General features: G+C 43.7%; 1 protein-coding gene across 1 annotated transcript in view; it reads right to left on the reverse strand.

Moving 5' to 3' along the window:
* The window catches only part of CFAP20DC (CFAP20 domain containing), a 306,201-nt gene extending 295,820 nt beyond the window's left edge, over window positions 1–10,381 (reverse strand). Inside the window, exon 1 of the mRNA XM_040359112.1 lies at window positions 10,287–10,381. The gene's annotated coding sequence lies outside the window, so the exon portion shown is untranslated. The remainder of the gene's footprint in view (window positions 1–10,286) is intronic.
* Window positions 10,382–15,922: the final 5,541 nt, after the last annotated feature.

Genomic DNA, 15,922 nt, shown 5'->3' on the forward strand with positions numbered 1-15,922 from the left:
ACGACGGCATTCTACACCTACTCTGCTGTGTAGGTGACAGCCAAGATTGAAACCATACTTGTAGAATGCAAGCTCCTGAATAAATGTACATTAAATCCAAATTCCAGACCAAACTTTGTTTTACTTTAGTGTAAAGATCTGAGAATAGAAATACTTCTGACAAATTTGTATAGCTGCCAGTGACCCTGTTGGGGAGAATTCACCTCACTTCCTGTCCCAGGGACAGCAGGATGAGAAATGAAGAGAGCAGTTTTCACCTGGGCGAAAAGAAAATAAGTCATAAAGTGGTTCTAAAGGATAAAGTGCCAGATTCACAAAAGAGATACGACGGCGTATCTCCTGATACGCCGTCGTATCTCTGTGATCCGTCCGTCGTATCTATGCGGCTGATTCATAGAATCAGTTACGCATAGATAGCCCTAAGATCCGACAGGTGTAATTGACTTACACCGTCGGATCTTAGGATGCAATTCTAGGCCGGCCGCTAGGTGGCGATTCCATTGCGGTCGGCATAGAATATGCAAATGACTAGTTACGGCGATTCATGAACGTACGCTTTACCCGTCGCTCTAAATTTACGTTGTTTCCGTCGAGATACGCCGCGTAAAACTAAGGCTGCCCTCTAGGTGGCCTAGCCAATGTTAAGTATGGCCGTCGTTCCCGCATCGAAATTTTAAAATTCACGTCGTTTGCGTAAGTCGTCCGTAAATGGCGCTGGACGCCATTTACGTTAACGTTGAAACCAATGACGTCCTTGCGACGTCATTTAGCGAAATGCACGTCGGGTAATTTGACGGACGGAGCATGCGCAGTACGTTCTTCGCGGGAACGCACCTAATTTAAATGGTGCCCACCCCATTTGAATTAGGCGGGCTTGCACCGAGCGGATTTACGTTACACCGCCGCAAGTTTACAGGTACAGGAACTTACGCTGTAAACTTGCGGCGGTGTAACGTAAATGGGATACGTTACGCCGCCGCAGCGTAACGTATTTGTACCTGAATCTGGCCCGAAGGTTTTAATGCATTCTCTGAATCCATGTTAGGCCCCTTTTACACTAGGGCGGGGGCGGTGGTAAAGCGCTTTACCGTGAATTACATGGTGCTATCCGGCCGAGTAAGAGTTAAAAACCACCGCAAGGCGCCTCTGCAGAGGCGCTTTGCCAGTGGTATAGCCGTGGTGCCCCACTGATTTTAATGGGCAGAAGCAGTGGAGGAGCGGTATACACACCGCTCCAAAGATGCGGCTAGCAGGACTTTTTTTACCGTCCTGCTAGCGCACTGCTCCAGTGTGAAAGCCCACATTGGAGAGACAGCAGCAGCTGTTTCAGGTCGGTTTGCAGGCGCTATTTTTAGCGTTATAGCGCCTGCAAACCGACCCAGTGTGAAAGGGGTCTTTCACGCTAAAGGTGCTTGAAAAGCTCCCGAAAACCTATTTCCATTAAAATCAATGAATGCTTTCACACTGGGGCAGTGCAAAAAACGCCCCTCTCCATTAAAATTAATGGAAAGCTCTTCAAAAGTGCCTGGAAAGCTCTTCAAAAGCACCTGAAAAGCTCTTCAAAAGCACCTGAAAAGCTCTTCAAAAGCGCTCAGTGTTGTAGTTTAGAAGCACCTCAGTGTGCCTATCCCATACCGGGCCTATTCTGGCACTTCTCTCCTACATGTAAAAATCATATTTTCTTTGCTAGAAAATTACTAAGAACCCCCAAACATTTTATATGTCTTTTTAGCAGACACCCTAGGGAATAAACTGGCGGTCATTGCAACTTTTTATCTTGCATGGTATTTGCACAATCATTTTTCAAATGCCTTTTTTGGGGAAAAAACCCGGTCTCATGAATTAAAAAATAACAAAACAGTAAAGTTAGCCGTATTTATATTTGTATAATGTAAAAGATGATGTTAGGCTGAGTAAATACATACCTAGCAGGTCCCGCTTTAAAACTCATGGAATGGCACCAAACTTCGGTACTTAAAAATCTCCATAGGCGACATTTTTTTTTTTTTTACAGGTTACAATTTTAGAGTTACAGAGGGGGGCTAGTGCTAGAATTGTTGCTTGCGCTCTAATGCACGCGGTGATACCTCACATGTGTGGTTTGAACAGCGTTTACATATGTGGGCGAGACTTACGTGTGTGTTCGCTTCTGAGCGCAAGGTCGAGAAAAAAAAATCATGGCTTTGTTTACATCTGGGAACCTGATCGTGACGTCATAACGTCACACACGGGCCTCCGGCGGTCATAGAGATGACTAGTGATCATCTGGTCACCAGAAATCTCTATGGTCGTCATCCAGTGGCAGCCGATTCTTTCTCCAGGTCCCCGATGGCACAGAGAGCCCGGAGAAGCACCGGATGGTGGCGGGAGAGGGAACGTCCCCTCCCATCGCCTGTAAGAACGATCAAGTAGTGTAACTGCTGCTATGTTCATTCTGTCTGTGCACAGAATTGCCGGCAGAAAGTAATGATATCTGAACAATGCCTGTAGCTGCAAGCATCATTCAGATATCCCCGCTGAAAGTCCAGGATGTCATATAACGTCCTTGAGCTGGAGGTGGTTCTAAAGGCACAAGGTTTTTTACCTTCATGCATTCCATGTTTGATGGGTTAAAAAACATTCTGTGTGCAGCAGCCCCCACTATTACTTACCTGAGCCCCCTCACGGTCCAGCAATGTCCACGAGAGCCTTGCCTCTCCAGGGACTCACACGCCTGATTGGCTTTTGGCAGCAGTGGCAGCCAATGGCTCCTGTTGTTGACAAAAAACACTCAGGAGTGCGAGTCCCTTGCGAGGCAAGACTCTTGTGGACATCGCTGTCAATCACATCCAGTGAGCCAATCAGGAGGGGGCGGGGTGGGGCCAAGCCCCAACATATAGAGCTATAGGTCTGAAGAACACCTGCTTAGGTGTCCCCAGAGCAAGCTGCTTGCTGTGGGGGTACCCGGTAGGAAAGAGAGGCCAGGAGTGCCAATGAGGTACCCGGGAAAAGGAGAGAGGTGTGTGGGGGTGGTGGCGCTGTCTCAACTCGAGGCTGAAAATACCAGAGAATTAGTAAATGATAAACTTCTATCAGGCCCAATAGTTATGGAAATGGATCTGGGTGTGTGGTGAATAGAAGTGCCTTAATGTGGTGTAAAACAATGGGCTGAAGCGCAGTAATATGTACCAGAAAATTGGTGTATACTGAATAAGGCTAACAGTCACAAGTAAAATAAACCAGTTGTGAATCCATACATAAATAAACTATAACTCAAACAGTGCAAAAAATATATGATATAAATGTGACGCGGTTTCACCGCTAACAGTCCAGGCCAGTAATGCAGAGGTGGGTGAGATATTCCAATAAGACAGTCCAGTGTAAAAAAAGTTTGTATATGTGTGCACAGCAATTATTACAAAAAATATAAAAAATATAATAGTAGTAATTAATAGTCCATGATAGTTGGACTAGATATATATGAATATATAGAAAAAACACACAAAAAATATAAAAAAATTATATATATAAAAAATATGTAAAAAATAAAGTTCGTGACCAAGTGCATCCAATCAGAATGAGTGTTCACAATCGACAATTTTGTGTGACTTCTCGCAGTGGTTCCGGTGCTCCCCCTATGGGTCCCCACTCACCAGAGGCACTCACCCCTGCAGGGGTAAAGTGCATGTAGTAATGGTCTCCGGATCACTCGTCTTTCCGGGTTTTCCAGGTGTGTTTCTCTGTTGTGGATGGTGCCAGGCCTGTGGTTTATCCAATTTCCTCCAGGAGAAAAGAAGAAGGCTTCTCATAGAGTAGTATATTCAAAATTAGGGTTTTTATTTATAGTACCGCCGCAGACTGGCAAGTACCAAGTAAAAAGTTTATACAAAAAATATAATTATATTTAAAAAGTCATCAAACTCGGAATGGATCCAGTAAAAATAAAATAAAAACAAAGTAGGAGCAGGTAGGCAGCTTGGCTCAATAGCAAAGTAGCAAGCCTCCCAGCACAGCACTTGTAACCAGTTATGGACGTCCGCACCAGCCTGGGAACGGCGTGCGTTCCACCGTGAGATCAGCTGTGGTCCTCTGGTTAACCCGGAAGTGCGTGCCGGCGTGCGTGTGTCCGCTCTACGTACGTTTCGTTTCTGTCACGTCTTCAGAAGCGGGTACACGCATGCCGCTGCCAGTGATTTAAATAGCAGACGTCACCATGGAGGAATCCCTCCCACTACGTGGCAGAAGCCAATCGGAGGTTGTACTAGTGGGAACCCATCCAATCAGATATATTAGGTAGAAAGACCCAGGACGTTCCTAATTTCCATGGTGAACGCCTACTAGCAGACAAAATTCAGTATTTATGCAGTAACTTTCAACATGGCAGCATACTATCAAAGTGATGAATAAGGATATAAGAATGTAAGCTATGTCTCCTTATGACTTCCGTGTGCAACGGATAATAACCGGAGCTACAGTGATAAGTTCAGTGAGTCAAACATAATAAAAGAGACGTTATGGCAGTCTAGGCTGCTATGTGCATGGGTGTGTAAGGGCCAAAATTGCCCTATAGATGTATACGGGGATGGATGAGTGAGAGAATAGCCGCTAGTGTTCATAAGAGGATGTGCAAGATGCACATACTTTCGGAGGGTAGGGCCAATCTAGTATACATGTGGTTCCGGGAAGCTAAGGTGTACATACGGTAATAAGTAACATCATGTATGAAAAGCACACATAGTCAGTCCATATGGTTACAATACAGAGAGATATAGGCAGTAGATGTGTAGTGCCTACCAAGACAAGTTAGTCAGTGTAGAAGTAGCCATGCAGGGAGCACATCAGGGCATGTAGTGTATTCAAATGCCTATTGGTAAGGTGAGCAATATAATAGAAAAATAGAATAAAAATGACAAAACAGAAATGGTGAAGGCAATAGTCGTGGGGAGAAGGAACCACCTGATACATATGCAAGCTCATAGGAGCATGCTAAGGGCTATATGGTATAATGTCAATAGGTACAATCACAGGACATACTGTCGATTATCATGATGGGAGTCTGATCTTGATGGCACTATGGCTCCCATCAGATAAGGGTGACAACTACCCCATGAATTTGTGATGCTGATCGTACAACACCTAGGGTAGGGTAGCATGCATCAAATATGGTGGAGTGTCAATTGATCAGGGATTGGCAAGAAAACAGTTAAGGTCAATGTCTTTATTTAGCCCATGGGGCGCCAGGGACCCCAGACGGTATATCCAGCTGGTCTCGTTTTGGGATATAGCAGTGGTCTTATTACCCCCCCTCCAATTATCCTTAATTGTGTCGATCCCATAAAAGATCAAACCAGTGGGGTCTTGTTGGTGACATTCTTTAAAGTGTCGTGAGAGGTGGTGTTTGGGGAAGCCTGCTTTAATCCTATTGATATGCTCACGGATTCTTATTTTCAAGGGTCGTGTAGTTCTGCCCACATATTGCAAGTGGCACGGGCACTCAATGACATAGGTCACGTGTGTGGTTTCGCAGGTAATGAGTTCCTTGATTTTGTATTCTTTGAAATCATTCCTTGATTTGAAGCTCATTTTCCTTCTTGGTTGCTTTTTAGTGACCCTACACGCTAGACACCTCTGACATTTAAAGAATCCCTTGAGATCAGGGCAGATATTAACAGGCTGGGGTGGATCAATCACATTGTGTACAAGGTGCTGGCGGAGGGAAGGTGCTCGTCTGTAGATGAAACTAGGTTTTTTTCCCAAGATGTTATTGAGGGCATGGTCTTCCTGTAGAATCGGCCAGTATTTTTTAAAAATGTGTTCGAACTCTCTATACTGGGAATTAAAGCCAGTGATGAACGCCACATCAGTTTTGTTCTTTTTGCTTTTCCTGTTTAGGGACAGCATGTTAATCCTACTCATGTTCAGAACTTCATCTTTTAACTTAATCAGCTGTGCCTCCTTGTACCCCTTCTCCTTGAACCGATCCACAATTATATCGGCTTGGGCTTGGTAGTCAGTAATAGAGCTGCAGTTCCTCCGGAGTCGCATCAGTTGCCCTTTTGGTATGTTGGCTTTCCATCTGGGGTGATGGCAGCTGGTTGATGGAATATATCCATTGCGATCCGTGGATTTAAAGTGAGTTCTGGTATATAGCTTCGAGCCCTCCTTGTAAATCTGTAGATCAAGGTAATCTATACACTCTGCATTGCATTTCCCTGTGAAAGTGAGACCATATCTGTTCGTATTCAAGTTGAGTAAGAATTCTTGGAAGGTGTCAGTTGTTCCATCCCAGAGGATGATAAGATCATCAACCCGCTTCTGAAGACGTGACAGAAACGAAACGTACGTAGAGCGGACACACGCACGCCGGCACGCACTTCCGGGTTAACCAGAGGACCACAGCTGATCTCACGGTGGAACGCACGCCGTTCCCAGGCTGGTGCGGACGTCCATAACTGGTTACAAGTGCTGTGCTGGGAGGCTTGCTACTTTGCTATTGAGCCAAGCTGCCTACCTGCTCCTACTTTGTTTTTATTTTATTTTTACTGGATCCATTCCGAGTTTGATGACTTTTTAAATATAATTATATTTTTTGTATAAACTTTTTACTTGGTACTTGCCAGTCTGCGGCGGTACTATAAATAAAAACCCTAATTTTGAATATACTACTCTATGAGAAGCCTTCTTCTTTTCTCCTGGAGGAAATTGGATAAACCACAGGCCTGGCACCATCCACAACAGAGAAACACACCTGGAAAACCCGGAAAGACGAGTGATCCGGAGACCATTACTACATGCACTTTACCCCTGCAGGGGTGAGTGCCTCTGGTGAGTGGGGACCCATAGGGGGAGCACCGGAACCACTGCGAGAAGTCACACAAAATTGTCGATTGTGAACACTCATTCTGATTGGATGCACTTGGTCACGAACTTTATTTTTTACATATTTTTTATATATATAATTTTTTTATATTTTTTGTGTGTTTTTTCTATATATTCATATATATCTAGTCCAACTATCATGGACTATTAATTACTACTATTATATTTTTTATATTTTTTGTAATAATTGCTGTGCACACATATACAAACTTTTTTTACACTGGACTGTCTTATTGGAATATCTCACCCACCTCTGCATTACTGGCCTGGACTGTTAGCGGTGAAACCGCGTCACATTTATATCATATATTTTTTGCACTGTTTGAGTTATAGTTTATTTATGTATGGATTCACAACTGGTTTATTTTACTTGTGACTGTTAGCCTTATTCAGTATACACCAATTTTCTGGTACATATTACTGCGCTTCAGCCCATTGTTTTACACCACATTAAGGCACTTCTATTCACCACACACCCAGATCCATTTCCATAACTATTGGGCCTGATAGAAGTTTATCATTTACTAATTCTCTGGTATTTTCAGCCTCGAGTTGAGACAGCGCCACCACCCCCACACACCTCTCTTCTAATCTCTCTGTGTCCTCTAGGGGATCACATATTTTGGGGGGGCTGCAGTCTTTTTACTTTATTTTAATTTATAATAATTTACTACTTTTATTGAACCACCTGGCCTACCCCACCCTCTTCATTGCTACCTATCTCCACTTAGTAGTTACCTGAGCGCGGTTCCCATCTCATTTTATACCCGGGAAAAGGAGGATCTGGGCTACTGTGTGCAAAACCAACTGCACAGAGCAGGTAAGTATGACATGTTTTTTATTTAAAAACAAACAAACAGGGTTTTAGGCTCGGTTCACACTTGTGCGATGCCGAAATCCTGCGAATCCACTGCGTGCACCCGCATCGTACCCGTCTCACACAGCAGTTCACACTGCCATATGCCAACTGCTGGGAGAGTCAATACATTGTTATTGGCACCCCCTATTTCAGCTCGCATATCGCACTGCAAACTGACAGTTCGGACGTAAATCGGATCGCATTGGGTGTGAACACCCATGCAATCCAATTCTGGTGCGGAACAAAAAAAGGGTCCTGTGTGAGTTCGGTCCGAATGCGATGTGATATCAGCCATACTGTATGGCTGAAATCACATCACACGGACATCGCATGTAATTTGCACTGCAGTGCATTAAAAATCCCACTGCCGTCAATCAACTCCAGTGGCAGGACCGAGCCAAACTATAGAGTATATACGTGATTCTGTGTGGCGTGGCCACTTTGTAGCAGTAAATCTGTGGCAGTCGGCAAGTGGATATGTAACTATTTTTCTTTTTCTTATTTCTTTTTCTCTTTTTTGCTGTGTTGTATGCAAAAATAAAATTTTCAATAAAAAATATATGATTCAAATCTGATTAAAGAAAATGTATTTGCTAGCTTAAGGCCCCCTTTACACGCCTATTTTGATCAAGTTTGCCCATCATTTCTTCTGGTGGACCTGATCGGACGGTCCATGTATCCCTATTGGACAGGTGGGTGTCAACCAGGACCTGCTCTGCTCTATGGGTCTGTAAATGGACTCCTCTGTTTACACCCGCATACCTCTGGGTCCAAAAAAAAAATTTACGAGGCTGCATCCTCATCCATTTTGGTGGGTATCCAACAGACAGCGGAGCCCATTTACGGAGCCCATAGAGCAGAACGGGGCAGGGATGTGTCACCCATCCCGCTCTGCTCTGATCAGCAGGGATCAGCTCACAGATCCCCTGCTGATTGGTATGGAGTCCGCCCCGTGTGAAAGGGGCCTAAGCCGACCAAAAAGTCAAGTGACTTGGAGCAATGCCTGTGTAATCTTGAGGTCTATGGGCCTCAAGTCGCATCAAAGACAGACCAAAGTAGTGCAGGGACTACTTTGAAGTCGCTGCGACTTGAAGTCGCATAGATATGAACGGTAGTCATTGGAATGGGGTACGACTTGTCATGCGACTTTGCAGTTCCAAGTTGCAGGACAAGTCGCACAAGTGTGAAAGGGGCTAAGGCTCCTTTCACACTACCGCGACTTCAAAGTCGAGTGATTTTGCCACAATTGCAGGGAGACTTGAGGTCTATGAACCTGAACTTGCATCAAAGTCGGACCAAAGTAGTGCAGGGACTACTTTGAAGTCGACACGATTTGAAGTCGTACTAATATGAATGGTTTTCATTGGAAATCATGGGAAACGACTTATCATGCGACTTATCATGCGACTTTGCAGTCCCAAGTTGTAGAACGAGTCGTACAAGTGTGAATGGGGCTTAAGTGTAACAAGCATTTTTGCATGTTTCATGCGCCGTGTTTGTGGCCTGCCTTACATGTGACAAAGAAGCTCACACTTACTCGTACTTCCGGTTTCACATGTGTGCAGGGAAGAGTGTGCGACCAGTGTCTGCGCTCAGCACCGCACACACACGCCTCTGTCTGTAACCTCAGATGTGTAAGTGATTTCTTACGGCCGCTGCGTCTCCATTCACTATTATGAGCTGCCTGCGTGTGGCTCCAGATACATAAACAATAGAGATGCGCCGAAATTTCAATGGCTGAAAATTGTGTTATCAGCACTTCGCAGATTAAGAAAAAAAAGGTTGATGTTGGCACAGAAAACGCACACGATTTTGCCTCGATTTTACCATGATTTACTGTGCTTATGGTGTGCATTTCATAGGTCATGTTACTCAAAAAAACGCATCAAAACCCATAAAACAGGTGCGTTATGGATGCGTTCGTTTCAATACATTTCAACGAGGAGGTGCGTTTTTGGTGCCTTTTTTTTTTTAACTGACCAAAAAATGTGGCAAGCAGGATTTTTAACACCACAATGAACTGCAAGGGACCGGTGAGAAGACATACATTGAAAGGGATGCATTTTTCTTGAGCTTTTCTTGCGCTAAAGGTGCCAATAATGGCCGACAATAAATTCATATTCATTTAAATTCATGATATTAATTAAAAAGTTAAATATAATACAATTATATATGAAACAAAAATATATATATTTTTAAAAACTGTAATTTTCGGTTTTCGGCCAAGTGCAACGTGCGTTTTCGGTACCAAAATTTCCATTCGGTACACCTCTAATAAACAAATGTCTCGTTCACACTGTACAGGCCTATACCCCTGTGTGAATGAAACCTAACAACAAATGGCGCCTCAAACACTATTTTCACACATTTCGTGAAGTCTTGTCATTTTGTGCTTGTTCGCAACCCACGCTAATGTGAAAGCAAGCTTATAGTGCGATTATGTGGCGTCTTATTAAAAGTCTGACACAAGGTAATGAAAATAAGAGCTCAGCACGCCATAATCTCTCTGGTTTGTGTCATGTCTCACATATTTTTGCAGCAGTTTTCATGGACCACTCATAGGACTCACCTGATGATTCCAGGAATTGGGGCCCCTGGGATCCTGTGGGGTCCAGTAGAATGTACAGTAATGTCCCCAGTCCATGCAATGATGCAGGAAGTGCAGAGAGGTGTAGAGGAGTAACAGCAGCGTGCTTGTCGCTTAGCAACCTGGAGGCCGACCGCCCCTGGGAGTGTAATCAGGCTGTTGTACTATTGTCATTCATGGCAGACACAGCAAACATCCCTCCACCCTGACTGAAAACTGATCTGTATACAACACACACAGCCTTCACCTTACAGACATTACTGTGCACACTTCTCTCTACACAGAAACAGCCATTACCTTACAACTAGGCCTCACTTTACCTCAGATGAGGGGCTCCCGCCATGTCTGTATCAGTGTGCAAAGAAAACTGAAACTAGTAATAAAACTACTTGAAGACCACTGGTACTATTTGCTAAGTCTCGGTTCACACTAATGCAATGTGGGAAATGCACAAGATTCGCTGTTTCCTTGCATTGCATTGCACTCTATAATCACACAGTGTCACTGTCAATGCAATCTGATGCCGCTGTCAATGTCATCTCAGGGACACCCCGAAACAGATAACAAAACACAGTGCGATTGCAAGAATTGCATCGCATAGGTGTGAACATAGTGCGATTTTTAGAATTGCATAGCATGGGTGTGAACACCCATGCGATGCTATTCAGGTGCGGGAGAAATTTTTTTCTGCAGTGGCGATTTCAGCCATAGGGCCCTTTCACACGTACGGACAAACGGTCCGTTTTTTACAAGTCCGTTTACGGACTTGTAATGTATCCCTATGGGATTGCAGACGTTAGCGGATGATGCATCCGCTAACGTCCGCAAACATCCGCGTCCGCAAAGATCCGCTTTTGCGGACGGAAGAAAACCCTATTTTTCTTCCGTCCGGCGGAACGGATCGGATGAATACGAACACACGGTCCGTATTCATCCGATTCCCCAAAGGGGAGAGCGGAGGAAAGACAGGGCAGTCTCTGCACAGTGTGCGGGGACCGCCCTGTCCGCCGACAGCTCAGCGGGGATTTACGGATGATCCCCGCTGAGCCGACGGACACACACGGGGCGGATCAATACAGATCCACTCCGTGTGAAAGGGTCCATACAAAGTCAAAGTGTATGTTTGAAATTGCACCGCACAGACGCATGTGATGTAAACAGTAATGCGGTGAGACTCCTGTGCAAATCACATGCAGTGTTTTCCCACGCACCAGTGTGAAATCAGTCTAAATCAGTATTTTTTTGCTAGAAAATTACTTGTAACCCGCAAAAATATATGTTTTTTTTTTTTTGCATATTTATTTTCATTTTTATTTTTACACTGTCCCTTCAAATACTGTGTATGGGGCTTTAAGCCTCGTACACATGCACAGTTTTATCAGCCAGAAACAGCAAGAAAACTGCTGGGAGAGCTTTTTGCTGAGAAAACCGTTCATGTGTATGGTTTTTCGTCGAGAAAACTGCCTGGAATCTCGACAAGAAAAATATAGAACCTGCTCTCTATTTTTTCTTCGGATTCTCGTCAGTGTTTTCTTGCCGAGAAACCCAAGCGTGTGTATACTTACCTGCCTCCTTGGAAACCCGCGCATGCTCGATGAGACTTCGGCGTATGCGCGGTAGCTTCCAAGGCATAGTGTAGGGTGTAGCAAGATGAGGGAATCGAATGTGACGAGCGCATGCTCGTCGTAGTCGATGACGTTACTGCCTTCTTGCCATTTAAAAGAACGGCGGTTCTTTTGAATGGTGTGTGTACACTCCGCGAGCAAGAAAGCTTGCCAGGAATCTCGCCAGGAAAAACAATGTTTTTTTCCTGATGAGATCCCCGGCCGTGTGTACAGAGCTTTAGGCTCTAATCATGCAGAAAAAAAAAAACACATTGACATTCATGTGTATTGTGCCCTGCATGAACATTAGGGGCCGGGCACATGGATTAGGGGGGTGGCCCTAATGGAGTGGCCACCACTGTATCTGAGCCCTACGCGGCCTCGCAGGGGTAAATCTGCTGTCAATCATATCAGTCAGCAAGCAGCCAGAGAACTGAACCTAATGCCCATAGAAATGGCAACTTAGGTAAAAAGCAAGCATCTCCAGGTATAAGATCCCTTTCACACTGGAGGCGTTTTTCTGGTGCTAAAGGGCTAAAAATAGCGCATGTAAATTGCTTGAAAGACGCTTCCCCAGCAGCGCCAGTATGAAAGCCTGAGTGCTTTTCACACTGGAGCAGTGCGCTTGCAGGACATTAGAAAAAGTCCTGCAAGCAGCATCATTGGAGCGATTTAGGAGCGGTGTATAAACCGCTCCTCCACCTCCCTTGCCCATTGAAAAGAGTGGGCACTGCTGCCGAATCGCCTGCAAAGCATTTCGGCAGCGGCGCTTTCTTCATTTAGATGCATCCCACTAGTGGCCGAAGGGCGCCGCTAAAATGACGGTAAAGCGGCGCTAAAACTAGCGGCGCTTTACCGCTAACGCACCCCCACCCCAGTGTGAAAGGGGTCTTAGTGCGCCTTATTCCCCTTTCTTGCACAGGAGGGACTATTCCTCAGAATACTGCTACTTCTTTTATGTTCCAATTAAAAAATAGGCACTCTAATGAACCATTCCTTTGTATTCTTGCACTCACTCAGAGGAATTCTCGGCCGTAATTGGCAGACTCCAGTCAATTTCTTTCCTGTTCAAAATATTGCAATAAACATCAAGACATTTATCAGATTTGACAGTCATTGGAAACTTTGTTGTTAAAACTGACAATGCGTTTACCTCACCTGCGGTTTTAGGTTGATATTTTTTTTTTCACTGCGCTGGTACTGATATGCAAATGTGCCCACTGTTTGTAACACATAATTAACATAAATTGATTAATTAAACTAATTTTCTGCAACCTGTGTGATACTAACATAGGCATTGCAATTAAAAATGAAACATTGATAATGTTTAGCCCCAGTACATATGAAGCCCCTGGCAAGTATACCTCCTCCTACATCAAAAAATTATAAATTGAAAAAAAAAATGATATAAAAAAAGGGAAAAGGAAGAGGAAACGACAGCAATAGCGAAATTCTGACTTATGAATGGCAGAGCAGAAAAATGTAGGTGATTAAATCCCATATTTCATTCCTCTTTTCTTTTTTTTTCCAATAACAATTTTTTATTTTATTTTTTAAGTTCAAAAATGCAGTGACATACGGCACTACAACGAGCTGAGAAAAATGAAGTTCAATGCTTCCGAGCAAGCCTCGACTTGATTCCGAGCATGTGTAGGATTTTTCTCTGTCGGAATTGCATCTGATCGGAATTTCCGACAAGAACTTTTCCCGTCGGAAAATTTGAGAACCAGCTTCTCTTTTTTTATATATGTATATTTTTTTAATTAAAGGGCCCAGAGGTCCCCAGGGCCCTGGGTGGCTACCCCCCTTTTTATATATATATATATATATATATATATATATATTTTTTGTAAAGGGCCCCCCCCCCCCGCTTCTTAATTTTCTCAATTAGCCGCGTAAGGGGTCCCATAATTCCTGATGGTGGCCATGAATATACCACCAACAACTTATATAACATTTTACGTATTGTACATTCACATCAGTCCCTGCCCTCAAGGAGCTTACAATCTAAGGTCTCTTCTTACATGTATGCACATACACAACCTACCTGAATGTCTTTGAGTGTGGAGGAATATGCAAACTCCATGAAGGAGTGTCATGGATGGGATTCAAATTGATAACCCTAGTGCTACAAGGCAAGAGTGTCAACCACTAAGGTACTGTGCTGCCTATAATGCACACAATCGGAAAATCCGACAAGAAAATCGTTGATTTTTTTCCGACTGAATCTTGCCTCAAACTTGTCTTGCATACACACGGTCACACCAAATTCCGACCGTCAAGAACGTGGTGACGTACAAGACTACGACGAGCCGAAAAAAAAAAAAGTTAAATGCTTCTGAGCATGCATGGTTTTAGTGCGTCAGAATTGCATAAAGATGATCAGAATTTCCGACAAGAAAAGTTCTTGTCGGAAAATTTGAGAATCAGCTCCCAAATTTTTCTTGGCAGAAATTACAACAGAAAAATTCAGATGGAGACTACACACGGTCGGAATTTCCGACTGAAAGCTGACATCAAACTTTTCTTGTCGGAATTTCTGATCGTGTGTACGCGGCATTACACAGGGGAGGGCCTGTGCAAGCTTCAACACATACTGACACAAAGCTTACACAGGAATTTTAACTCATGACTCCGGTAGGCAAACAGGGTGGCAGGGAATCACTGGGGAGAAGAGTATCATATGGAGATGGCTATCAAGGGAACCTATCTTATAATGCAGAGTGACAGGTTCACTTTAGGTTATTCCTTACATTGTACATGGTTTGCAGAAGCAAATATTACTTTCTGCTTTCCCTGAAGTAGATGGAATGTTCTAAACTCTAACTTAACTGTTGTCCTTGTGATGAATTGCCATCAGCTGCACTCAGTTCATACACAATGGGCTCAGCTTCTATATATCATCCGACTGGCGGCTGTGTATATTGGCCATTGTTGGTGCAGAGTCATCACGACTAAAAGCGCGGAGGGCACCGAGTTCTACGTTTCCGAAGATTATATCTGAACATATTATTTCTTATTTTCCTGATAAGGGACTGAAACATCTCCAAACTAACTCATAAAAAGGTTTTTAGAATTACTTTTTTTGCTGTGTACGTGGAAATAAATTGATTGATTTCAAGCAGAAATTCAAATACATTATCTAAAAGTTTTCTGTATTATGGGTTTTATCATAGAACACATCTTCTGTAAAATCATTCCAAAATGAATCACCATATAAATCTTATATAATGTAACAAGATTCAATGGTAGGAATACCTCCAGATATAGGAAGTAGGCACTGTGTTGAATACATTGGTAATTTTGGTATTAATGAGGATATACTGTATCCCTCAACCATCTTTAAACATCTTTAAAGAGGAGTTCTACCTGAGGGAATTTTTTTTTTTAAGTCCGCTGCTACAAATACTGCAACTGCTGACTTTTAATATATAACACTTATCTGTCTAAAGAGCCAGCAGCACCGGCGCCCCAGACAATTTTCGAATCAGCTTTCGGGTGCTGCCGCCACCATTCATTGTAAGGGAAATCGGTAGTGAAGCGTTTCGGCTTCACAGTCCGTTCCCTACTCCGAATGCACGAATCAGGCTGCACTTTCTATCTGGCGCAGAGGAAGGAGGGGGGCCTAATTCCTGAGCAACTATGCCATAGTGCAGTCTCCCGAATTTGGTGAAGGGTACCTGTAACGACACCCCGAGTATGAAAGAGATTAAATTTGTTTAGGAAATTTCATTTCTGAACACAAAGGCAGCTACCAAACACTCCAACCATCTGAACAAGAAACCCATACGAATAATTCTCCCCCAAATACGAGACGAGGCTCTGTGTTGAGGGTCAAACAGGAATGAGAGTTTATTTAAGCAAGTTAACAGATATCTCACTTCAAAACACTCCCCCCACCCTTGGGAAACAGGGCGGGTTAAACTGTCCAATGACAATGGTGATACAGGTCAGGTGTGTTCCAACTTCTCATCAGTAAACAGTCTTAGCAGGGGGGTTGCTGGAGGAATCCCC

The sequence above is a fragment of the Rana temporaria genome, chromosome 7, assembly GCF_905171775.1.
Source record: "Rana temporaria chromosome 7, aRanTem1.1, whole genome shotgun sequence".
NCBI classification, from domain to species: Eukaryota; Metazoa; Chordata; class Amphibia; order Anura; family Ranidae; genus Rana; species Rana temporaria.